At 34.7% G+C, this 22713-nt stretch overlaps 1 protein-coding gene and 1 long non-coding RNA gene across 3 annotated transcripts in view; one reads left to right on the top strand and one right to left on the bottom strand.

The window, feature by feature from the left end:
* Positions 1-22713, bottom strand: part of LOC148125769 (uncharacterized) — a 116090-nt gene that overhangs the window by 16641 nt on the left and 76736 nt on the right. The gene's annotated exons all lie outside the window — the stretch shown is intronic.
* Positions 1-22713, top strand: part of PCDH15 (protocadherin related 15) — a 579778-nt gene that overhangs the window by 16297 nt on the left and 540768 nt on the right. Inside the window, exon 2 of the mRNA XM_087932347.1 lies at positions 17445-17572. The gene's annotated coding sequence lies outside the window, so the exon portion shown is untranslated. The remainder of the gene's footprint in view (positions 1-17444; positions 17573-22713) is intronic.

Consider the following 22713-nt stretch of genomic DNA (forward strand, 5'->3'; position numbering starts at 1 on the left):
AGCAGCGAATCCACATCTAACAGCCTGGGCATATGCCAAAGCCTCACGTAGGCAAAGGAGTTTTGATATATGCCAAGCCTCACGTAGGCAAAGGAGTTTTCGATACCTGCAAGACCTCACGTAGGCTGAAAGCAGGTATCAGGAACAAAAGGATGCTGCCCACCTTGGGCTACTGGCTGGACTGCAGGCACGGATTGGTTACTTTGTATCCCTTAAGCACTGTGATTGGGTGCTACAATGTATCCACTGAGACCCCCCACTCTTTTAACATGTAAAGTAGACTGAACTCTCTCTTTTGTGACGTTTAACATTGTGTGTTCAATAAAAGAGCTTCCCTGAGCGCGTGTTCAGGGCTGCTCATCCAAGACTGAACCGGCTTGGTCTCTTTCTTGATGCATTGGACTCAATGAGAAGCCCTCCTAATGCGGAGCAAAGCCGCAGGAAAGAGCTTCACTTCTCTGGGGAAGGAGAGGAGGGCTCCGGATCAATTAGCAGGAGCTCTGCTAGCATTATTTGGGCTCCACGGCTTCAGAATCCAGCGTTTTTGGGCTTGTTTTTTGGGATCAGGTTTACTCACGGTTACTGGTACAAGCAGCAGCTTTAAAAGTGATTTCTGGTTCAGGTGGTGGCTTTATAGGGAGATAGTGCTCCAGGAGTGAGAGCTTCCCCTTCCTAGTTGGGAGCCGCCATCTTCACTGTAATAATGGGGTATTCTCTATCAGATGCCATTTTTACCATTAACTAGCCTAGACTCATTAAAAATAATAATAATATAACAATGCTAACAATATACCTAGATAGCCAAGACCCAGGAACTAATTGTTTTTGTTTTAACAACTGTGATTGTTTCATACATTTTCCATTACTTGTTCAAACAAGGCAGTTTGGATTTTCTTATTTTTTCAATAGAATTTTTTTGCTAATTGACAAGCATCTCTTTCACGTATGTAGTATTTACACTATATTTCTTCATCTAATAATATATGCACAAGCTGTATATTAATTCACAGTAGAGTACAGAAATTAACTAACAGGTAGAATCTGGAACAAATCATTACTATACCGAAAGTCAGCCAATAATATACCATTTTCTTTAACCAATTTTCCTCTTCTTTCTTTCAATTCTGTTGTATAATTTCTCTCTTTTTCCTACATAATAATTCCTTTTAAACTACATAATAATTTCTACCATTAATATATATATATATATATAATATTGTAGTGGAAAAACTGATTTATAATTGAACTTTAAGTGACTCAAAGCCAGGGGTGGAATCCTACTGGCATAACAACTGGTTCGCTTCATGCGCATGCACGCCAAATGCACGCTGCACTTGTGTGCAGACTACGTGCATGTGCGCATTACTTACAAATTACCAGGTCTGGCAAGCAGTCACCTACTCCAGCTGACGAGCAGCACTCAGCTATGCTGCTCAAAGCAGCTGAGGAGGAAAAAGCAGAGACTAAAGGACAGCCTAGAGCCCAGGTGGGCAGGTGGTCCAAAGAAATAACCAGACAATCATCACAGTGAATTAGTTCGATGTCAGCTGCTCTTCGGAGCTACTAGTTTTATCGCAGTGGTTGCCAACCTGTGGGCCAGGGACCACTGGTGGTCCGCGAGAAAATTTTGGTGGTCCACAGAGAAATGTCCCCCCCAAAGCACTCCCCCTAAAGCAGTTAATCCACACTGCGCAAGAACACAAGGCTGCGCTGCCCACATGGCCTGCCCATCTGCTAGTCCCCACCCTTCGGCCACGTGCAAACCTTACCTTGAGTAGAGCCATGCGAACTGGAACTGGAAGGTAAAACCAATTGTAGGGGAGGGAAATCCACCCTGGGGTGGCTTGCTGACATTGATGGGAAAGTCGGTCCCATATTCCAGAGCTGCAGTAGTCCTAGGACTGGCCATTTGGTCTTCTGGAGCAGCTCCTCTAGTCCATGGCAGGCTGGTGCACCTGGGTGGAGGAGCAGCTACTCCAGGATGACCAAAGGGTGAGTCCTGTGACTACTGCAGCTCTGGAATATGGGACCAACATTCCCACCAATGTCAGCAAGCCACCGTCAATCAAAATTCATATTAGTGGTCCGTGGTATTTAAAATTATGAGTTTGGTGGTCCCTGAGGTCCAAAAGATTGGCGACCCCTGTTATATAGAAATGGGCCTAACCTGTAGCATCCCACCCCTGCCCAAAGTGATTCAGACAGGTTTGCTTTGACTGAACAATGGTCATGTTTGGTCAGTGAATTAGAGTATCCAAATAACAGCTTTAACTGAAAAATAAGCTTTGCAAGTTTTATTTAGCATTAGGGCAAGCAACTTCATTTCTGTTTTCAGATGAATCCTTCCCCAACCTTTGCAAAATTATTTGAAATAGGGGTCATAGGAAATCAAAGGTTGTTGCTATAGGAAGAAGAAAGTAATACAACGGGGCAATAACACAACAAATACAAAATGTGCCATCCCTCATTTCCTCACATAACCTACTTATATTTTCCATCTCAAATACGAAACCTTTTTGTTTTTGCTAATGTTGTGCAGATGTCTCACAATGATGTTTGGATATTTCAGATGATAAAATTCCCCAGCCGCCAGTGTCTGGTGATATCTGTCAAGTGGAAAAGAGGAAAAACCCAGCAGTTGCTATCAATTATTGTTCTTGCATTCTTTTTTTTCTTTTTTCATCCTTTACTATATCTATATTCTTATTTTGTAGTCTATCCACTCTCTAGATAAATAAGCAGATACAATAATGTCAGGCTTGGAGAAATTACTTGCAATTACAGAAGTACAATATAATCTTATTTCAATGTTTGTTAGACTTACAAGCTCAAATTTGTGAGCAAAAAGTTAAACAGTTTGGAAAACTTGGTCAGAATTCCATCCACTAATTTGTGCATGTGCAAATGAAATCTGATAAATAAATTGTAGAGTCTCATTTCTTGGTTAATTGATTTTAAATTTGTGCAACCCTGTCAGTTTCAGTAATAAAGATCCTATTGAGGCATTCATCTGAAATTTACTCATCTTATTTGTTCATTAGATTTATGTTCTGTCTTTATATCAATAGCATTTACTGTTAGAAAAATATGTTTGGGATTTCAAAATAGATATTTTATTACTTATTTTACTCATTATTTATTTATTTCAATTTGATTTCTACATTACCTTTCTACTTAAGTGAATAGTTACTATTTTTTCAGGTCTAATAGTCTTTATTACTTATTCACATTCCGCAACTTCCTTCAGTTTCTTAACTTTTTAATGTTAATCTCTGAGGAGAAAAAAAAGTGTTCATTCATAAGCTGCTTCATGTCAAAAAGCTGAAGATAGAACTGTCATTTCATTATTTTGACCTTTAGGATAAGGTTTACATCAAAAAAGTGTCATTCATCTGACTTTCACTCATACCAGAGACTTTCATCTAATATTTTATCAAAACTTAGTCAACCTGGAATAATATGGGTCTTATATAATATTCAGTCTTTTACTGCAGTTTTAGAACTTTTGCATATCTTTAATCTTGACAGTTCTGTCTAATGCACAATGTTCATCTGAAACAAAATATAAAATGTTCAGAACGTAGAGTGATCTGTGGTTTAAATTTGGAAAATCTGCTTAATATATAATGCCTATTGCATAATTTTAATATATCATTCCTTGATCTTTTTATTAAATAAATTGAAGCATTATTATTAAAGGAAATATAGGTGCTACTTTTCCTGTTCTCAGGTGGTGGGGTTGAATAATAATGGCACATACCTTCTGGATTTCTCCCCACTCAAAATGACCTCAAAAGATAGTTTTTTGAGGCTATTTTTAGGTACTTAATGAGGCATTATTAATTTCAGCGTTCTGGAACAGTGACAGTGCAAATACTTATCAGTTGGTAACAAGCAAGGTAATATCTTGTCAGGCCTGTTGTCATCATGGTTGAAAAGATAAAAGTAAAAAGGTGAAATGTATTGAGTGGTATGTTTTGCTCAGTTTATGGATCTTTCTTTAATACTTCCAAGTAACATTAATTTTTTTAATACTTCCAGGTAACATTAACATTATTAAAAGATAACCTTGTCACCAAGATAATCCTGGGGAGCATACAACCACAGTGAGGAGTGCCGGAGTCTCTGGCACTCCTCATTGGGAGGGAATAGAAGGTGAACTTATCAAATTTGCAGATGATACTAAGCTGGCAGGAATAGCTAACACCCAAGAAGGTAGTCTCAAGATCCAGATGGATCTTGACAGACTAGAACACTGGGCCATATCTAACAAAATTAAATTCAGTGTAGAGAAAAGTAAAGTCCTACACTTAGGCAAGAAAAACAGTTAGCAGTAACTGTGAGAGGGATCTTGGAGTCTTAGCGGACAACCAGCTAAATATGAGCCAGCAGTGTGTAGCAGCAGCCAAAAAGGCTAATGCAATCCTAAGTTTCATTAACAGAGGGATACAAACAAGATCAAGTGAGGTATAATACCACTCCATAAAGCCTTAGTAAGATCACACCAGTTTTGGTCACCACAGTATAAAAAAAATACAGAGAAGAGCAAGCAGGACAATTAGGGGACTGGAGATTAAAATATATGAAGAACGGTTACAGGAACTGGACGTGGCTAGTCTAGTGAAGAGAATGACTGGGGGAGACATGATAGAAATGTTCCAATATTTGAGGGGTACCACAGAGAGGAAGGGATCAAGCTATTTTCCAAAGGATCTGTAGGCCAAATAAGGAACAATGGATGGAAAGAGATTTAACCTGGAAATAAGGAGAAACTTTCTGACAGTGAGAACAATCAACCAATGGAACAGCTTGCCCTCAGAAGTTGTGGGGGTGCCATCACTGGAGGCTTTCAAGAAGAGATTGAACTACCGTCTGTCAGAAATGGTGTTGGGACTCCTGCTTGGGAAGCGGGTTGGACTAGATGACCTACAAGGTCCCTTCCAACTCTGATTATCTGTTATCTCTATAGAAGTGCTCATGTGACATTTCACTTTATGATTGTACCAACTTATGACAGAAATTCTGATCGCAATTGAATTCGTAAGTCAAGGACTACCTAGGTTACAGCTAGTACCTTGAATTAATCTGAAAGCCCACTGGGGATTCTAACATATTCTAACAGATTAATAGAGTTGGAAGGGGTCTTGTAGGTCTTCTAGTCTGACCTTACCCCTGCCCAAGCGGGAGACCCTACGCCATTTCTGACAAATGGCAGTCCAGTCTTTTATTGAAAACTTCCAGTGATGAAGCTCCCACAACTTCTGAAGGCATTTTTTCTTTTATTTTCTAGGTTGAATCTCTCCTTGATCAGTTTCCATGGGGAGTCACTGCACATCACAGAACAAAGGTGTTGTATGGGTGTATGTATCAGTAAATGCCACAAGCTGCCCACACTATTACATTGTGAACTAGCTGCAGGGCCATGCAGAGCACACTACACTAGTCTAATGGAGAGTGATTAAGGCATGTCACTTTATAGTCAATATAATCAATAGTGAATTTACCTCCCAATCCAGAAGTAGCCATAAATGATGCAAAAGACAGAAGCTCTCATAAACATGGCTTTAAGCAGGAGCCTTACGCATTGGAAGAAACTATGCACACCAACTTGGTCTGGCCTCGTGCAACTCCATTCATTGATAAAGATGAAAGTCTCTAGATTCAGTGTTTGACAAAATCCACAGCCAATTTCTCTTGTCAAAATAAACCGTTTTCAGGCTCCCACAACCTCCAGACTCTTCAAAAGAACCTCAAAAATTTGGTCATACAGGGCAAGTATATATAGTATAATTGACTATCATCTGAAATCTAACTCATATCAATGGATGAACTGACCTAGTAGTTTCATGTTGATATTAATTAGGAGTGAAGAAAGAAAAGCCTTGGAGGCCTCTACAAAACAGGGACTTGGGTTTGAATTTGAACTCTCTTCCCTACCAGCATTGACTAGAACCAGACCTGGATAAAGGAGACTGTGTACATAAGTGCACAATCATGCCTACCGTCCCTGTCCTATTGTCCCCATTTATTTGTACCTATTTCCTGTATTCATACTCACGTTTATTCTTACATCTATTATCTTGTAAAGCAATTGACAAATCAAATAAATAAATAATTATGACATTGGCTCAGATTTAATTTCTTATCATGGGCCTGTAGTAAAATGACCAGAATGTCCCAGTTTGACATTTTAAGGGTAAGAAAAATCACTTTTCTTTCGAATTAATAGTAATTCAGCACATTTGGGAATAGTTAAGGATTTATTTAAAGCTTTTTTTTCCCCATGATAAAATAACTACCTAAGGCTCCTGGCAGAAGAAATGGCATGAATCAGTACATTGAAATATTTAATTATAAGTAAAACAACAAAAATAAATACTTTACAACAATATCCTTGACAAGAAATTCCTCAGGACCAATTATGCTAATCATGATGAAATTATTGTTCATTTTCCAAAAACAATGTGTTAGCTTTTATATCCCATATTTGTGGATATATTGTAGTTAGATGTTTTTTTAATGTAAATAAATATCTCAGAAATTTTAGGTATATTATTTGGTGATTTAACAGTTCCTTATTCAACATAGGAAATCAACTGTACGAAATGATGGTGACCCATGGGTCAGTGGAATGAATATACAATATTTTTAAAAGTAGCTTTCATTGTAGAAATGGGCATCATATGAAAATAAAGCTCTGACGATTTCTGTAAAATTTATCACTATAATTTTGAAAGCTGAGAAAGACATTTACTTGTTAGGGCTTTTCTGTTGTCTCTGCTGGTGTCATTTGATGAAAACAATGTTTGTCCACTTTCATTTGGTAGTTCAACAGTTTACCAATTAATAAACCCAGTAATTTCACATTTCTTCAATTTATAATTTTTTTCCCCAAAAAATATATATAATGTTTTGTTTACTAAAAAGAATATAATTTGGGGAATCAGCATGCAAATATTTAAAACAAGAATAATGTGTAATTTTAAATTGAAGATATAATTAATATTTGGAATTTGTCTTGCTTAGAAGTATTGCATTAAAATAAAACCTGGCAATGATTTAGAAATCATTAAGTGTTGTACCTTATGATTCTTGACTCTTGACAAATGTATCTTTTCTTTTATGTATACTGAGAGCATTTGCACCAAGACAAATCCCTGTGTGTCCTATTCTATTCTATTCTATTCTATTCTATTCTATTCTATTCATGATTTCAATGTCTAATTTTAGTGGATCTCTTCTCGCAAAGAATACACTTGGATACAATGTAAACAAGTGTTGTATAAATAGAAAAAAAACCTCTAAGTAATATGAATACTGGAGAATTTTAATACATTTTCTAATACTTCCAAATATGTTCAACTTTTAAATAGGGTCAAGAACTGCAAAATAAAACAAAACCAAGTCAGAAAGAAAATCAAATGTTAAGGAAAGTATTTTAATAGCTAAGAGCATGTTAGAGCATATCAAATAAATCTATACATACGTACAAAATAGAATTGATAGTTCCCTAACATATCTTACCTTATGGCAAAATATTATGAAACAAATTTATTACAATACAAGAAGCAATGAATCTCTGTAAGCAAACAAAAGACTGTGTACAAGAACGTGTTAATTCTGATTTCTGTCATTTTTTTCAAGCAAATTCATGTTTAATTACAGGTTGAACTTTCAGAAGTGACTTAAAGGACTCAAATGCATGTTATCTTTCTGTATACAAATATTTAGAAAAACACTGGACTAAAGGTCTAAAATGTTAAGACCTATGAATCAATATTTGCTGCAAACTGGAGATTCCAGAAAAACCTGGGCTTAACTATTTTTTTTTCATACAATACAGGAAGTTAGAGTTAAGAGTCATGGCATATATGAATTGTCCAAAATGGTGGCAAGGAATCCTTTAAAAAGGTTTTATAGAATTAGTCACCTCTTGATTTGCTGGATAACAAAATCAATAATAAAACTACTTTTAAATTGTTAAATGAGTCACAAGTATACAGATGCCACGTTCATCTAATTTCATCTACATAACACCAGTGGATTTGGTCACCATCTCATGTTTTTAATAGAACTAATACCAGATTCAAGAAAGTTAATCTCCAGAATTCAGGATATATTCATCATTTATTAAAGCACCTTAATGTATTTGTGATCTTCCCAACTAATAAAGCCCAGGAAAGTGCACAGGCTATCCAAGAGTAAACAAAACAAAATTTCTAATCCATTGCATTCTGTTAAGACTAATATTACAACTTAAAAATAAATAAGAGTTAAAACTAACTTAGAAGAAGGAATAAAGCACAAATCCATATAATTAATAACAAGTGTAAATTGAAATATATGCTAAGTTTATAAGGCAATGAATTAACAATATATAAATAAGATAGTCTGTTAAAATTAATATGAAATATAAATATATAAATATTTCATATTTCATACTGATTTTTATGGATCAACCTATTTCTATATTGTAATTCATTGTATCCCCAGTAACCTATGAATGAACTATCATTATAAATAACTGTTCATTCATAGACGACTGAGGATTAATAAAACACATAAAAATATATTATGATTGTACACCAAACATTAGTTCTTCTTTGCACTTTCACAGCTGCTGTGTTTCTCAACCTCCAGCATATAGCTAGTGGGCAAATTCTGGGAGTTGAAGTTCATCCATTTTCAAACTGCCACGGTTGAGGAACACTGCTATATTACACATAATAAAACCTTTATCAGATAGGAGAAACTTAACATGACAGTTTTCAGTTGGCCTTGGTTATGTAGTAAGAAATGTAAAACGAGCAGAGTAACAACGCATAGAGGGTGGATTAATCTGAACCATTACCACAAGGGCAGATTCAATTACCTATAGGAAATTTATTAAGTTTGTCATATTAAAAATATCGAAGGCAAACTATTTTGGCTCTGGAAAAAGATATAACTTGTTCAAATGGAGAGCTCAGTGAACTGATATAATTAACTGGTTTCTATACTTGGACATATTCTGGAATTAAACCTCTCTTGATTCTGTTATTCCGCAGCTGAGAATCTTTTTTCCTGGGAATGCTCAAAGTGTAAATAAATTCAAGGGAGGGGTTGCATGATGAAAGTTTTCTAAGAATTGCTTGTATCCAAGTGGACTGGAATTTATCAGATAAAAAGATAGGATCAATTCAACTGGAAAATAATGGCATCTGACAGGTATGGGATTCAAATTTTTTAACAACTGGTTCTGTGGGTGTGGCTTAGGTGGTGGGCGTGGCCAACTCAATATCACTCACATTGAGGCACGCATCTCCTCGCTTGGCCTCTCATGACTGTGGGGATGCTGCAACAGTCATAAATATGAAAAATGGTCATAAGTCACTTTTTTCAGTGCCATTGTAACTTTGAATGGTCACTCCACACAAGCAAAATACCAGCAAAGGAGGGGAAAAAAATTCCAGAGAAGTTCCTGAGACAGGAAGTCTAGTCCTGCCAAGAATGTAAAAAGGGTTAACGGAGAGGCAGTTTCTGTAAGCAACACCAGAATGTTTCCTTCCTGCCTTCCTTACAGGATTAGGCTAGTAATTTCTTCTAACAACCGGTTCTCCAAACTGCTTAGAATGTTAACAACCGGTTCTAGCAAATAGGTGCGAACTGATGGAATCCCACCCCTGGCATCAGAGCCAATAATTAAAAACTAATATGGTTGACTCTCTGATTCTTATATGGTTGACTCTCTAGCCTCAGCATTAAATTAAATACACATTTTGGAGTTTTAAGAACTTCTCTTATAAACTTAGCCTGCATTATTTCCATCAGCCTGTAATTTAACAAAGAGTGCCAGTGAAATCCATAACTCAATTGTACTTAGGATTTGACTGTCAATAGTTTTAGTACTGCATTCCCCGCCATTTGTATGAAATAATAAAACAACTGAGGGTCCTCTTTGACCCCACACAACTACAGAATTAATGTGTGTATTCTATGACCCTGAAAACCACATCTATATATTTAAGATTCTTCATATGCTCAGCCTCACAGCTTTCTATTGTCCATCGAAGCATGTTTTACCAAAGCCTTCTATTTTAGTTTTCTTGCAGTGTTTTTACACAAAGGGATTATTCCTGTACTAATTTGAAGCTAATTGGAGTTTTTAAAATGATGGCTGTCTCATCTGCGCACAGCAAACATGAAATATTCATGGCTCATATTCTAGAAGATGGAAGTCTGGTTCTAAAAATTCCTTTATCAGTGAATTTGTGTATAAGTTGATCAAGGAGAGAACTAGGAAACATCCTTTTTTCCTTACTCTTCTATGAAATTGTGAATCAGTATCAAATCCCCTAAGTTTTTTCCCCCAGAAGAGATAACAGAATAGAATCAAGAGGTTACAGAATAGAATAAAAATGCCGATAAGGAATTGTAAAAGCAAATAAAGAAAGGCTCCAGGTCTTCCACTATATTTCTCATGAGTGTTTTCTATCATTCAAAGAAATTTGAAGTGTCAGGAACTTATCAGACTACAATAATGTCTTGTGTCCCTGTACACTTCTGTACAGGAGTACAGAAATAATGGTATTTATTTTGCTTAAACACAGATTTAGGCTTTCTTTTGTTGTAAGTTATTTTAAATTTATATTAAATTTATAGCCTAAAAGGGGTGGGGGGCAGAGAGGAGACTTAAACATCAATTAATACAAATACTTTAAACAAAATTAAATTGGAGAACGATATTTGGGATATATCAGAGTGATTTGTGCTTTTTTCTGGCTTGAATACTCAGTAAATTTCCTAACTGGGTACATTTAATCTTGAGTGTCCATAGACAATTTAGTCAATAGCTATGCACTGAGCATAAGATTCCACAGTAGTACATTATCTTCATATGGACAAGAAAATGTTTTATATATTAAAGTGAAATTAAGTTTAGTGTATGCTAAGCTTAATTTTATTTAAACTTTTGAGTCAGTGTCAGCTTCATTACAGATCCTGAAAAAGGTCAGGTTGTTCTGACCGTTGATAATAGATAATTTACTTCCCACAGAATAATTTAGTGATCATCCTTTCCATGTAGACAGCAAGAATTTCAATGGGATTTTAAATAGCAATATAAAAATGTTAGAAACTTGGAAACTTCATTGTTTTGTTTTGTTTTTCTTCCTGCTGCCTGCAAAATTATGCAATGTTTTATTTTTAAAGTTAACTGCAGTTAATCATTTTGCTGTAAGTGTTTGCCAGTGCTGACTTTGTGTAGCATTGTGCATTGTATGATGAAACTATATCATAGCCTGCAGGTATATTCATGAGTCTGTTTAGTAATGAAAAACTTTTAGTTAATTAAAAAGTTGCTAAATTACCAAAGCATAAACCATGTCTTCAGAAGTTTCCTTCTTGCCTTGCTTTCTATTTGAAAGAGTTTATATCCAATTATGTCTTGGTGTGTATACGTTTATAGGGCCTGGCAAAACTTGATATGTATCCATGGTTCTTAGATCAAAAAATGAATCTCTGAGCGACTTGCAAACCAAACAATTATAATGTATATGTTGTTGCTAGCTGACTTACTGAATCATAATCTTGAACATAGCATATGAAAACTGGGAAAAAAGGTTCTTATAAAAATTCAACCATACACCATTCTTTTGATAATTGTTGTGGGTCTTTTAAAATTAATCAGAAACTTTCCAAAAGTACATTATATAGGTTAAGCCTATTTGCTAGATTGGAATTTATATTCTGACATATTGTTGTCATAACATGACATTCCATTTATCTACCCTATTTCCCCCAAAATAAGACCTACCCCAAAAGTAAGTCCAGCATGTTTTACATGTTTACTTAATATAAGCCCTATCCCAGAAATAAGCCCTTTTTAAGGGCCTGTACATTACTTCCCCATTACATGTACTCATTTTAAAATCTAATCTTTTTGTACAGAAGCAAAAAATAGAAACCAAGCATCATTGCACTATATATAATTTTTCCTGATCAAACTAATTTTATGTAACTCATAGGATATGCATATATATGTGTGTGTGTGTGTGTGTTTTCTTATGAACACAATGCAGAAGCCTGATGATGGCAGATGAGATTCTGCCGAAATGTTGCTTCAACTTGAAAAGCACAACTATAATGACGTGGGAAAATACCCGAACAAAGCTGAATCCCATATATATATATATATATATATATATATATATATATATATATATATATATATATATATATATATATATATATATACTTCCTAGATACTTCCAATTTTACATGGGAGAAAACCCAAATAACCAAAGATCCATATATATATATATATATATATATATATATATGTATGTATGTATGTATGTATGTCTGTCTGTCTGTCTGTCTGTCTGTCTGTCTGTCTGTCTATCTATCTATCTATCTATCTTTGGTTATTTGGGTTTTCTCCCATGTAAAATTGGAAGTATCTAGGTGACATTTCGATGAAGTCTCATTCATCATCTTCAGGCTTGTGTCTTCGGCTTTGTGCTTCTTGGAGTAATGTGAGCTTGCATCTTGCAGCTTGCAGATATAAATACCCGCAGAAACCGCAAAAAACATTATATATATATATATATATATATATATATATATGTATGTATGTATGTATGTATATGTATATGTATATGTATATGTATATATTTGTTTTCTGAGGTTCTCGCAGGTATTTGTATGTGGATCTTTGGTTGTTCGGCACAACCAAGCCCCGACCTGAACAGAACACGCCTCCAACCAATCATAACACGGCCAACCCCCCAACCAATCAGAACACAGCCAAAACCCCTACCAATGAGAACACACCCCCACCCAATCAGAACACAGCCAAACCCCCACCCAATCAAGTCCCACCCCCACTAGCAGTTAAAAGGAAGAAGCAGCTGCAATCTCACATCACTCTGAGAAGCAAGAGCCGAAGACAGAAGCCTGAAGATGATGAATGAGACTTCATCGAAACATTGCCTAGATACTTGAATCTTACGCGGATATATATATATATATATATATATATATATATATATATATATATATATATATTCTTAAGTTTTTGCGGTACTTACATGTATGGCATTCAGCTTTGTTTGGGTATTTTCCACGTCATTGTAGTTGTGCTTTTAAAGTTGTAGCAGCGTTTGGCAGAATCTCATCTGCCATCATCAGGCTTCTGTATACTGTATAATATATACTGTATACAGATGGATACAATATAGAAGCCTGATGATGGCAGATGAGATTCTGCCGAAACATTGCTACAACTTTAAAAGCACAACTACAATGATGTGGGAAAATACCCGAACAAAGCTGAATGCTATATCTATCTATCTATCTAGCTATCTGTCTGTCTGTATGTATGTATGTATGTATGTATGTATGTATATGTATCTCTGTATGTATGTGTGTGTGTGTGTGTGTGTGTATATGTATGTATATGTATCTGTGTGTGTGTGTGTGTGTGTGTGTGTGCGCATATATATATATATATATATATATATATATATATATATGTTTTCTTAAGTTTTCGCGGCTATTTATATGTATGGTATTCAAGCCTGATGATAGCAGATGAGATTCTGCTGAAACGTCGCTACAACTTTAAAAGCAGCATGCCAGGGTCATGTGCCATTTGCAACCTTGCCTGCCAACTTCTGGAAAATAAAGACAATGGGAGAAGCCAGATTCTTTTAATGAATATGTGATTCACTTAATATCTGCAGTGATTCCCTTAACAACTGTGACAAAGAGTCCTTAAATCAGCCACGACTCATTTAACAAATGCCTTGTTTAGCAATAGAAATTCTCGTCCTAACTGTGGTCATAAGTCAAGGACTACCTGTACAATGGAAGGTCGTGCAATGCACTTAGCCATAGACTCTAAAATAGGAAACAGTTCTACTGTATTATCAATGCTATCATGAAAATATGAAATACATTAATGTAATTTAGTATAGATTACAAATAAATCCCAAAACAATAACTAGGTTTGGTCTTTTAAGAACATGCATTTTACAAAGCCAGGTTCAATTTGAATACATGTTTGTTTTCTTGATTTCATGTTTAAATTCTGGTTGAGCTGTTGAACACATTCAGCTGTGATGTTTCTTAACATTTATTCATTTTGGACAGGATGTTTGCTTTCTTATTGCCTATTTACTATTTTTATTGAAAGTATAATGTCCTATAATTCTACTGGATTTTATTGGTTAAATTGCTTGACAGATTAAAAGGGCTGAAAAAAAATAAATGTTCAAAATATTGTTTTTGCTAATTGTCTGAATTTTTGAATAATTTTTCGAGCTCCTATTAACCATCATTAATTTTTCCAAATGTACAATATGGACACTTGTACAGTATCTGATCAACAACTTTGTGAAATATATTTAAAATGTATTTTAAAATCTTTAATTTTCTCCATAGAAATTATTATTCAATGAATAGCATATGATTGCTCTTTATACATACACTCATAGTTATATGAGCTTATACAGTGTTTATATTGATACATGAATGTACAACATACAAACAGTTTCCATCTGCATAAATATTTTAAAATAACATTGACTTAATCTGCTTTTGATCTTTCAAATAATAACCTCAGGGTATTTGGCTATAAATCTCCTAATTATTATTAACATCTTATCCTAAATCTTGATAATCTACATTGGTAACATTGTTAAGTAATAATCCCATTAATGAACTTGGGAGACTAATTGCATCCAGTTGGTGGTAATAATTTCTATACTTAAGTATAAATACTTAGATATGAGACTTTTGTTAGCATTGATTAAACAGTGCTGATGAAAATAATTGCCAGAGCTGTTCAAAGCTCCCAAGGCAGCATTGTTGTTTTCAAATAGCGTTTAACATGAAAGACCTAACTTAAAAAAAATAAAATAAAATAAAAGCAGATTACATTTTGAGAGGAAGTCAAGAACAAATTATCTCATTCTGTTACCTATGAATGTAAATTCTAAAAGGTGATAGGTTTGTTATTGGGGATTAGATTTGTTTATTGGACAAATATTGGAGGATGATCAGGGATCCAAACAAATAGAAATAAAGACATTTGAATTGTTCAGCCAGTATTCAGACACTATGTAAGAAACCTCACCATCATTTCTGTGGCAACATTGTCACTTGGAATTTCAACTAGATAACAATACAAGAGCACACAACAGATACAAACTCAGTATAAACTGCTCCAAACTTGATTGCAGAAAGTACGACTTCAACAACAGAGTGGTCAATGCTTGGAATGCACTACCTGACTCTGTTGTTACATCCTCTAACCCCCACTCCTTTAACCTCAAACTATCCACTATTGACCTCACCCCATTCCTAAGAGGTATGTAAGGGGCATGCATAAGTGCACAATCGTGCCTACCGTCCCTGTTCTTTTGTCCCCATTGATTCTTACCTATTTCCTGTATTCTTACTCATGTTTATACTTATACCTATTATCTTATAAGCGTTTGACAAATCAAATCAAATAAATTAAATAAATAAAAGATACATAGGTATCTATCCTATATTTATGAATCCCATGGATCTTGTGAACAGGTTACCACTGGCAATTACAATTCCAATCCAATCATTCTGTTTCCCAATTACATCATGGCAGCAGATTGGCAACAGAAAAAATATAACTTAGAGGTATGACATCAGCAATGAGAATGTCCTTCATATTGAATCTACATTCTGATAGTCATGACCAGGAAGACCTTTGCATAGCTTTGTGTTTTGTATCAGCTACATCTGTTCTTTCTATTTATTTTTATTAGTTTACAATATAAAGTACAAAATAAAATATCATAGTAGGAAAAATAGGGCAGAAAAAGGGGAAGGGAAAAGTATAGGAAAAGGGGTGGGGGGGGGAGAGAGAGAAAGAAAAGGCATTGTCTTCCAACTCCCTTTGGTGCAGTAGAATAAGATAATAACATCAAAACTCAACTTTTAACTTTTATGTAATGGTGTAAACTAGCCATTTCTATCACAACAAACCTATCTAGTCAGTAAATCCCTAAATCATTGTTCCATCTCAAGCACAAAGTCCAGAAGTGGTTTCCATATAGGAAAAAAAAAAAGGAATTGTGTTTTTTTTCTTTAATCAAAGCAATCAGTGTAGCCATCTCTACTAATTCCATCAACTTTTGCAGCCATTGTGGGAATCAAAGTATCCTTCCATTTTTGTGCATAAAATAATCTTGCTGCCATCAACATATATAACACCAAAGTTCCAACTTTTTCTCCCAAGTCTTTTTCCATTAAACCCAAAATAACACCTATTCTTGATGGGGAGGGTGTATGTGCTCATAGCTATTAACATTTTAGTCACTTTGCACAGACCACCTGTCTGGAGGGCCTTCTTTGTCATGGTGGCCCCACCCTATGGGAAATTATCCACCTGTGAAGTAAAGACAGCTCCATTGCTACTTATTTTCCAGAAGTTCCTCGAAACCTGGCTTTGTTATTAGTTCTGGGGGGGTCTATATATGATATGTTTTTTCTGCTGTATGCTGCCCAGGATCACTTGTTGTAAAGATGGATGGCCAGATGAATTTGCTGAACACAAAACCTGTTATGCTGCGTTGTTTGGAGAAAATATGCAGTAGATGATCTTTTCTCTGCGAAACAGGAGAAAATCATTAAAAAAGAAGTGTCTTTATGCAGTCTTCAAATAGTAACTGATTGATTCCCATTAGCAATTCATAGTCCTATTAAAAATACTGAAAAACAGATGGCAATGCACAACAGATACATTCTCTGAGAATATCCTGCTTTAGCACCACAGACTATAGTGCCCAAAATGTTTTGGGTGATGATTAGCTTTTTAGAGTGAAGAAGCTAAGGTCAAGTTTAGTGTTTTAAGAAAATGCAGGCCACTATGAAAGAAACCATAGCATCAATTATTGGGACGCATTGCAAATGTAATACTATAGAGTCTTTCTAAGTATTTTGAGCATACACACACACACTTCAGTGTAGGGTTGTAAAATTAAACTTACTGTATATTATTATCATGGCCTTCCCATTTCAGCAGAACCTCATTAATACTTGAACATCTATCTATGCCTGTTAGAATCAGAGTTGAACCTAATACTTGAAAGTGAAAATTAGATTACTTGGATGGATGTAATAAGTTCCAGAACACAAGTCAGTAGGGATATCCTTTCTGATGTGGTATTTCAAATATTGGCATGGACTGCAGCATGAATGTTGCATGTCTAAGTGCTATCATTATTGAAATATAGTCTTTATTTGAAGTTTCATATTATGCTGTGAAATGTTTTGCAAGTTGTTGAAAAAATACTTCAGTTTCTTGCTCAAAAATGTTTCTTAGGATGGACAAATGCATTTAAAAAAAAAAAAATTATCTTGTTACCTTCCTCTTTCACTGTCTTCTCTTTGATTGAATTCTTTATCTATTATCATTCTAGGAATGATGCCTTCAGTGGAATAATAAGTATTTGGGATTTTTCAACTAAAAGAAGCCAAAGTGTTCTTCACATCCTTACTAAATCATCTCTTTATCTTGACAACAAAGAAAAATAAGAATGAACTAAAGGTAATTCTGATTGTCCTTGTTTTCTGTCTTTGTGGATTACAGTTGTTTACAAACTGTTTGAACAAATGAAACATGATGTATGATAAGTTAAAATTTTGATTCTCTTTAGTTGGGTCATGCAACCCAAAAAGCTTTACTAGTTTTTAAAAAGTTTTGTTTTAAAAGATTTTAAATAATCTACTACCTGTTTCAAAAGATGAAGAGTACTTTATTGTAAATGTAAATTATTGGAATTATTGGAATTTACATTAATATACCTTTTATTTAGTATATTTATATATGTAATATGTAAAGTATTATTATAAATATATAATATTGGGAATTCACAAGTGACATTTAAACAAAATTATAACTATGTCTCATTAATAGGACAAAAGTTTTTTTAAAAAGCAATTGTCTCATTGATTTCAATCTGTGTTCTTACCGAATTACTTAATTCTTATAATAAAATAATGAATATTTTGAATCACGGTATAGGTAATTCTCAAATTATGACTGTAATGGACATTACTCATTAAGTTGTAACTTGCAATGGTCACAAATTGGGTAGTCACCTGACCAGTTCTATCTATGCCTTTTTTGTGGCAGTCAAATGCTGTGATTGTTAAGCAAACGCATAGCTTGCTATTGGTCAAATTTTTTCACAAACCAAAATTAAATGCAATTTTTTTGGCAAAGCCATTGTAAAAACAATGTAACTGCAGAATGCTGCCAACAGTCATTAATGAGGACTGGAATTTTGAACCCAGATTGTAAGTATAACCAGTTAGGTCCAATATAACTGAATAGTTGCCAAGCAACTGGTCATAAACTGAGGACTAGACTATCTGTATTAAATAAAACAGCATAGCTATTATAAGAATCATGTTTCAGACAACTGATAGATTGAACTGAGGTTCAGTTCATCTTTTGTTTTTCCTTTACTATTGCTGGTGACTGCAGCTTTGAGAAGAATCTTGTCAATTGTGATCACCTTGTAAACATCGGAACATTACAAATTAAAATTTATAACTCTCATAAAGCTCCCTGTTTTTCAGTTCTTCAGATTGATTGATTGATTGATTGATTTGATTTGATTTGATTTGATTTGATTTGGCTTACAAGGTAATATATATAAGTATAAACATGAGTAAGAATACAGGTTATCTACTGCTCTTCTAATTCCACTTGTTTTTCATTTGAAAAACATGTAACTTGTTGAAGCAGGTATGCATAAGGCAAATGAGCAACATGATAATAGCTGCACTGGACATTTGAAATATTTTCCTCCGCTTCTGAACAACACTTTTCATTTTACTGTTCTTAACATACCAAAATCGCTTTGAGTTCTCCCAACATATTATGCAGTAGGTTCATAGCTACTTGCTCAGTAGATCAAGGTTCCTACAAAATTTTCCATGCCTGACTGGTACTTTGAAATGACCAATTTTCCTTTGAATTTCTCTAGTAATGCTATTGACCAGATTAGAAATGCTTAAAAATCTCTGTTACATCATTTAAAAAGTCTATTTTATTTATTTTCATGAAAATCAAAGAGGCAGTGGTTATATATGGTGGGATACATAAGGTTACCCAGACCCATCTCACAGAACGAGATCAAAAGGGGTTCATAATAAAATAAAATAAATGATATAATCAATTCAGAATGAACTCTGTTGACAATGAAACCAATGTAATAAATTGTCCTTGACACTTGTAGTGTGGTTGATTTGCAGATTTTATGTCTTATAGTCACATTTATCTTGACAAGCATCGTGTCAAAGAGATTTTTATTAAGCATTATGTCCATTTAGACAGCAAGAATCATAGCATTCCATATTTGTATTGTTCTCATATAATAATATTTCTTGATCACAAAACCTATCAGTGACAAAATGTGTATTATAATTTTGACAAATGTTTTATATTTACACAGATACCTTAAAGCAACATCTAATTATGCAAAAACCCCAAACATGTCATATTTATCAAAGATTTGATTTAAGGAATGGATTGGATTGCTTTTATTCAAAGCAATGATTTATGTTTTATTAATCTAATGAATTGGTGTTTTCCTAGCTTTAATACACTTGCTATTTAAAGAGAAATTGCTTTTTAAACCTTCCAATTGATTGTATCCACTGAGTCCAATGCAACAATTTTTTTTTAAAGCTACTATAGTTTTAGTGGCAAGTAATTGCATATAATCAGGGAAGAGGTTGTTCAAAGTTCATACGTGCTATGATTCTTTACTATCTTTCTCATGCAAACAGTTTGCCCTAGAGGATATCAAATTTTTTATAATGCTACTTCTGTAAAGATTCAACTAGTGCAAGTGAATTATGTACGCATTTTCTGCAAAGTAGGATGAACAACACTAATGTGATTTTGGACAGTAAATTCATTTTCAGAATGCTCAGTCCTTATCATTTAGAAATACCTTCTGTGCAAACCTGAGGCAAATAAGAAAAGATGCAAATTGCATTCCTGATTTTAATTTTGACAGAAGGGGTTTTTTTGTACTATATACACATTTTAAGAAAATTGACATGGACAATAGTTTGATGGTTCTCTTTGGCACACGGTAAGGATTATACCTCTGCTTTGGAAATTACTTTCTTGGAATTCCAATCCCATTTTCTAATCTAAAAATAACTACTATTTGATATTTATTAATCTTCTCTTTATAGCATGCAAAGATGTTTGACTTGTTTGAGTTAGTTTTCTGCCTTTGCCATAGATGTTAAAAAGGCCACTGGAGAAATATAACTTTTTAAAAAAAAATTGTGCAGATGCCTTTTCTCATTTTTAAGGGAGTATCTTTTTAGATTTTTAATACAATTTATGCATTCGTTGTTTCTGTGCCTTCACATTATCTATTCCGTGCTTGTACTTGAAAGCAGAGCAACATGCTGAGGCTCTCAAACATGACTGACATATAGATAATTTGTTTTGAACATTCATTAAACATGATATTACTGAAAAATCAAAGGAATCTTCTGAGCTGTGATGGACGCATTTGCAGCATTCTGGAATCTTGGCAATTGACCCAAATCGAAAAATAAAATATTTTTTTATTTATGTTACTATATGAGATATCCTGTTTAAACATGAGGATCAGGACTGGGTATGTCAACAGTTCTATTTCTATGAAAAACATGATCTTTTATTAAGATTTATGAATTTAAGGTGTGAAAAGAACACAAATTAAAAATTACATCATTTTAAATAATTTGGTGGTGATTCTACAGGACTATGCAAGTCATACACTTTTTTAAACATTAAAGTACATACATATATACATACATAAATACAGCGTACATGTCTGAAGCACTTTAAAGAAGCTATTGCTTTTATCAACTATTCTTCCCATAGATCCTGGCAGCCAAGAAAGGTACCATACAAAGTTAACTGTCCTGGCTGAAAATGGTGTCCTATCCTTGAATTAGATAAATTTTTAACTATTTTTAAGAATGAGTTTTTGCTGAGAATAGAGAGTGGAAACATAATTAGAATCTTATTTGAAGCTCTTTAAAAAGAATGTATAAAACATAATACAATTTTGATTAAGTATAGGTTTTTTTTCTTTCAGTAAATCTAGGAAAATCAACCTTGTCTGCCCCTGTGATGATCATGAGCATTGAACTGTTATGTACACAAAGCAAATTTGCCTGATTCTTCCCAATGTTATATGAGAATATTTGATTATTGTTTCTTCACCAGCCTGTGGTGGTGGTAATTCCTAGAGGGAATTCCTAGAAGTATAAAAAATGATGTTATAGTATCCTAGACAAATTGTCCTAAGCATAGTAGATATATATTAGTAGAGGAATTATGCAACTCAAAATATATGATTACTATAAAATAAAGTTTAGGCAGGGGTTTGGAATGGTGGACTTAGCCATTGATCAAGCTAACAGGATAATAACAGATAGGAGTGTGCCAGGTGAAGGGAGGAAGGAACACCCAAATGCTTTCCCCCAAATTGTCACTCAAGATATTTATTGTCATAGGCCTTACAGTGAATGAATGATTCCTAAATGTGTAAACCTATCTAAAAATAGACCAGCTAACAAATTGTAAATTGAAAATTGCGAGGCTGGTGGTAAATCTCCTTAGCTGCCCTTGATCATCGAGAGTGACTCATAATGTGGTTTCTAGAATTGATAAATGAAGTTAAATACACAATGTATTACCATGGCAACAAAGCAAATTCTAATCTCTCTCTTCCTTCCTTCCTTCCTTCCTTCCTTCCTTCCTTCCTTCCCTTCCTTCCTTCCTTCCCTCCCTCCCTCCCTCCCTCCACCCCCTCCCTCCCTCCCTCCCTCCTTTCTTTCTTTCTTTCTTTCTTTCTTTCTTTCTTTCTTTCTTTCTTTCTTTCTTTCTTTCTTTCTTTCTTTCTTTCTTTCTTTCTTTCTTTCTGATATGCCACCCATATTACCATACAGTAACTCTGGGTGGCTTACAGTTACTTCTAAACTAAAACATACAAAATTACAAGAATTAAAGCCAAAGGCACATGGGGAGGGCAAGGGCAGAGTGGGGGGCGGAAGGTGGGGCCTGTTATTACTCAACCAACCATTTCCATTGCACTGTTCCCCCACTAAAACCCCAAGCCGATTGGCAAAGTCATATCTTAAAGCCCTTATGAAAACATAGTGTAAGGACTGGGCTCTCCTCCCTTTCGAACAAATATAGACTCTTGGAAACTTCATATTTCAAATTTTTATTCAAAAGAGGTGAAAGCAAGTCAGAATTCAAAGCAGGGTCTGAGGTCCCTCAGGGCATACACCTAGGATAAAGGAAATTAGAGACCCCTCCCAAGAGTTTGATGTGGTTTCCACCAAACCACAGGTGTGAAGATGTTGTTGTACCAGCCCCTCTGAGAAACAGATAAGAAGAGTTTTTCAGGGCCATCTTCCATTTCTGTAATCCACATTGGCCTCCCTCCCTCAACATTCCCCAAAAGGTGAGACATCCCAAGCAACGGTTATAAATCAGGTGAAAGGTTATACAAAAAGACAAGGCAAGAAATAGGATCCCTAGGATACATAGAGAAGAAAAGGAACCAAGTGTAATAAATCCAACCCCACCCCTTCTTCCACTGAAGAATGGCAGATACACAGATAGATAGGAAGGTTGGGCCAACCTCACATTGGGGG

Source organism: Pseudonaja textilis, chromosome 4 (genome assembly GCF_049901715.1).
Source record: "Pseudonaja textilis isolate UNSWEBS1 chromosome 4, rPseTex1.2, whole genome shotgun sequence".
Lineage (NCBI taxonomy): Eukaryota > Metazoa > Chordata > Lepidosauria > Squamata > Elapidae > Pseudonaja > Pseudonaja textilis.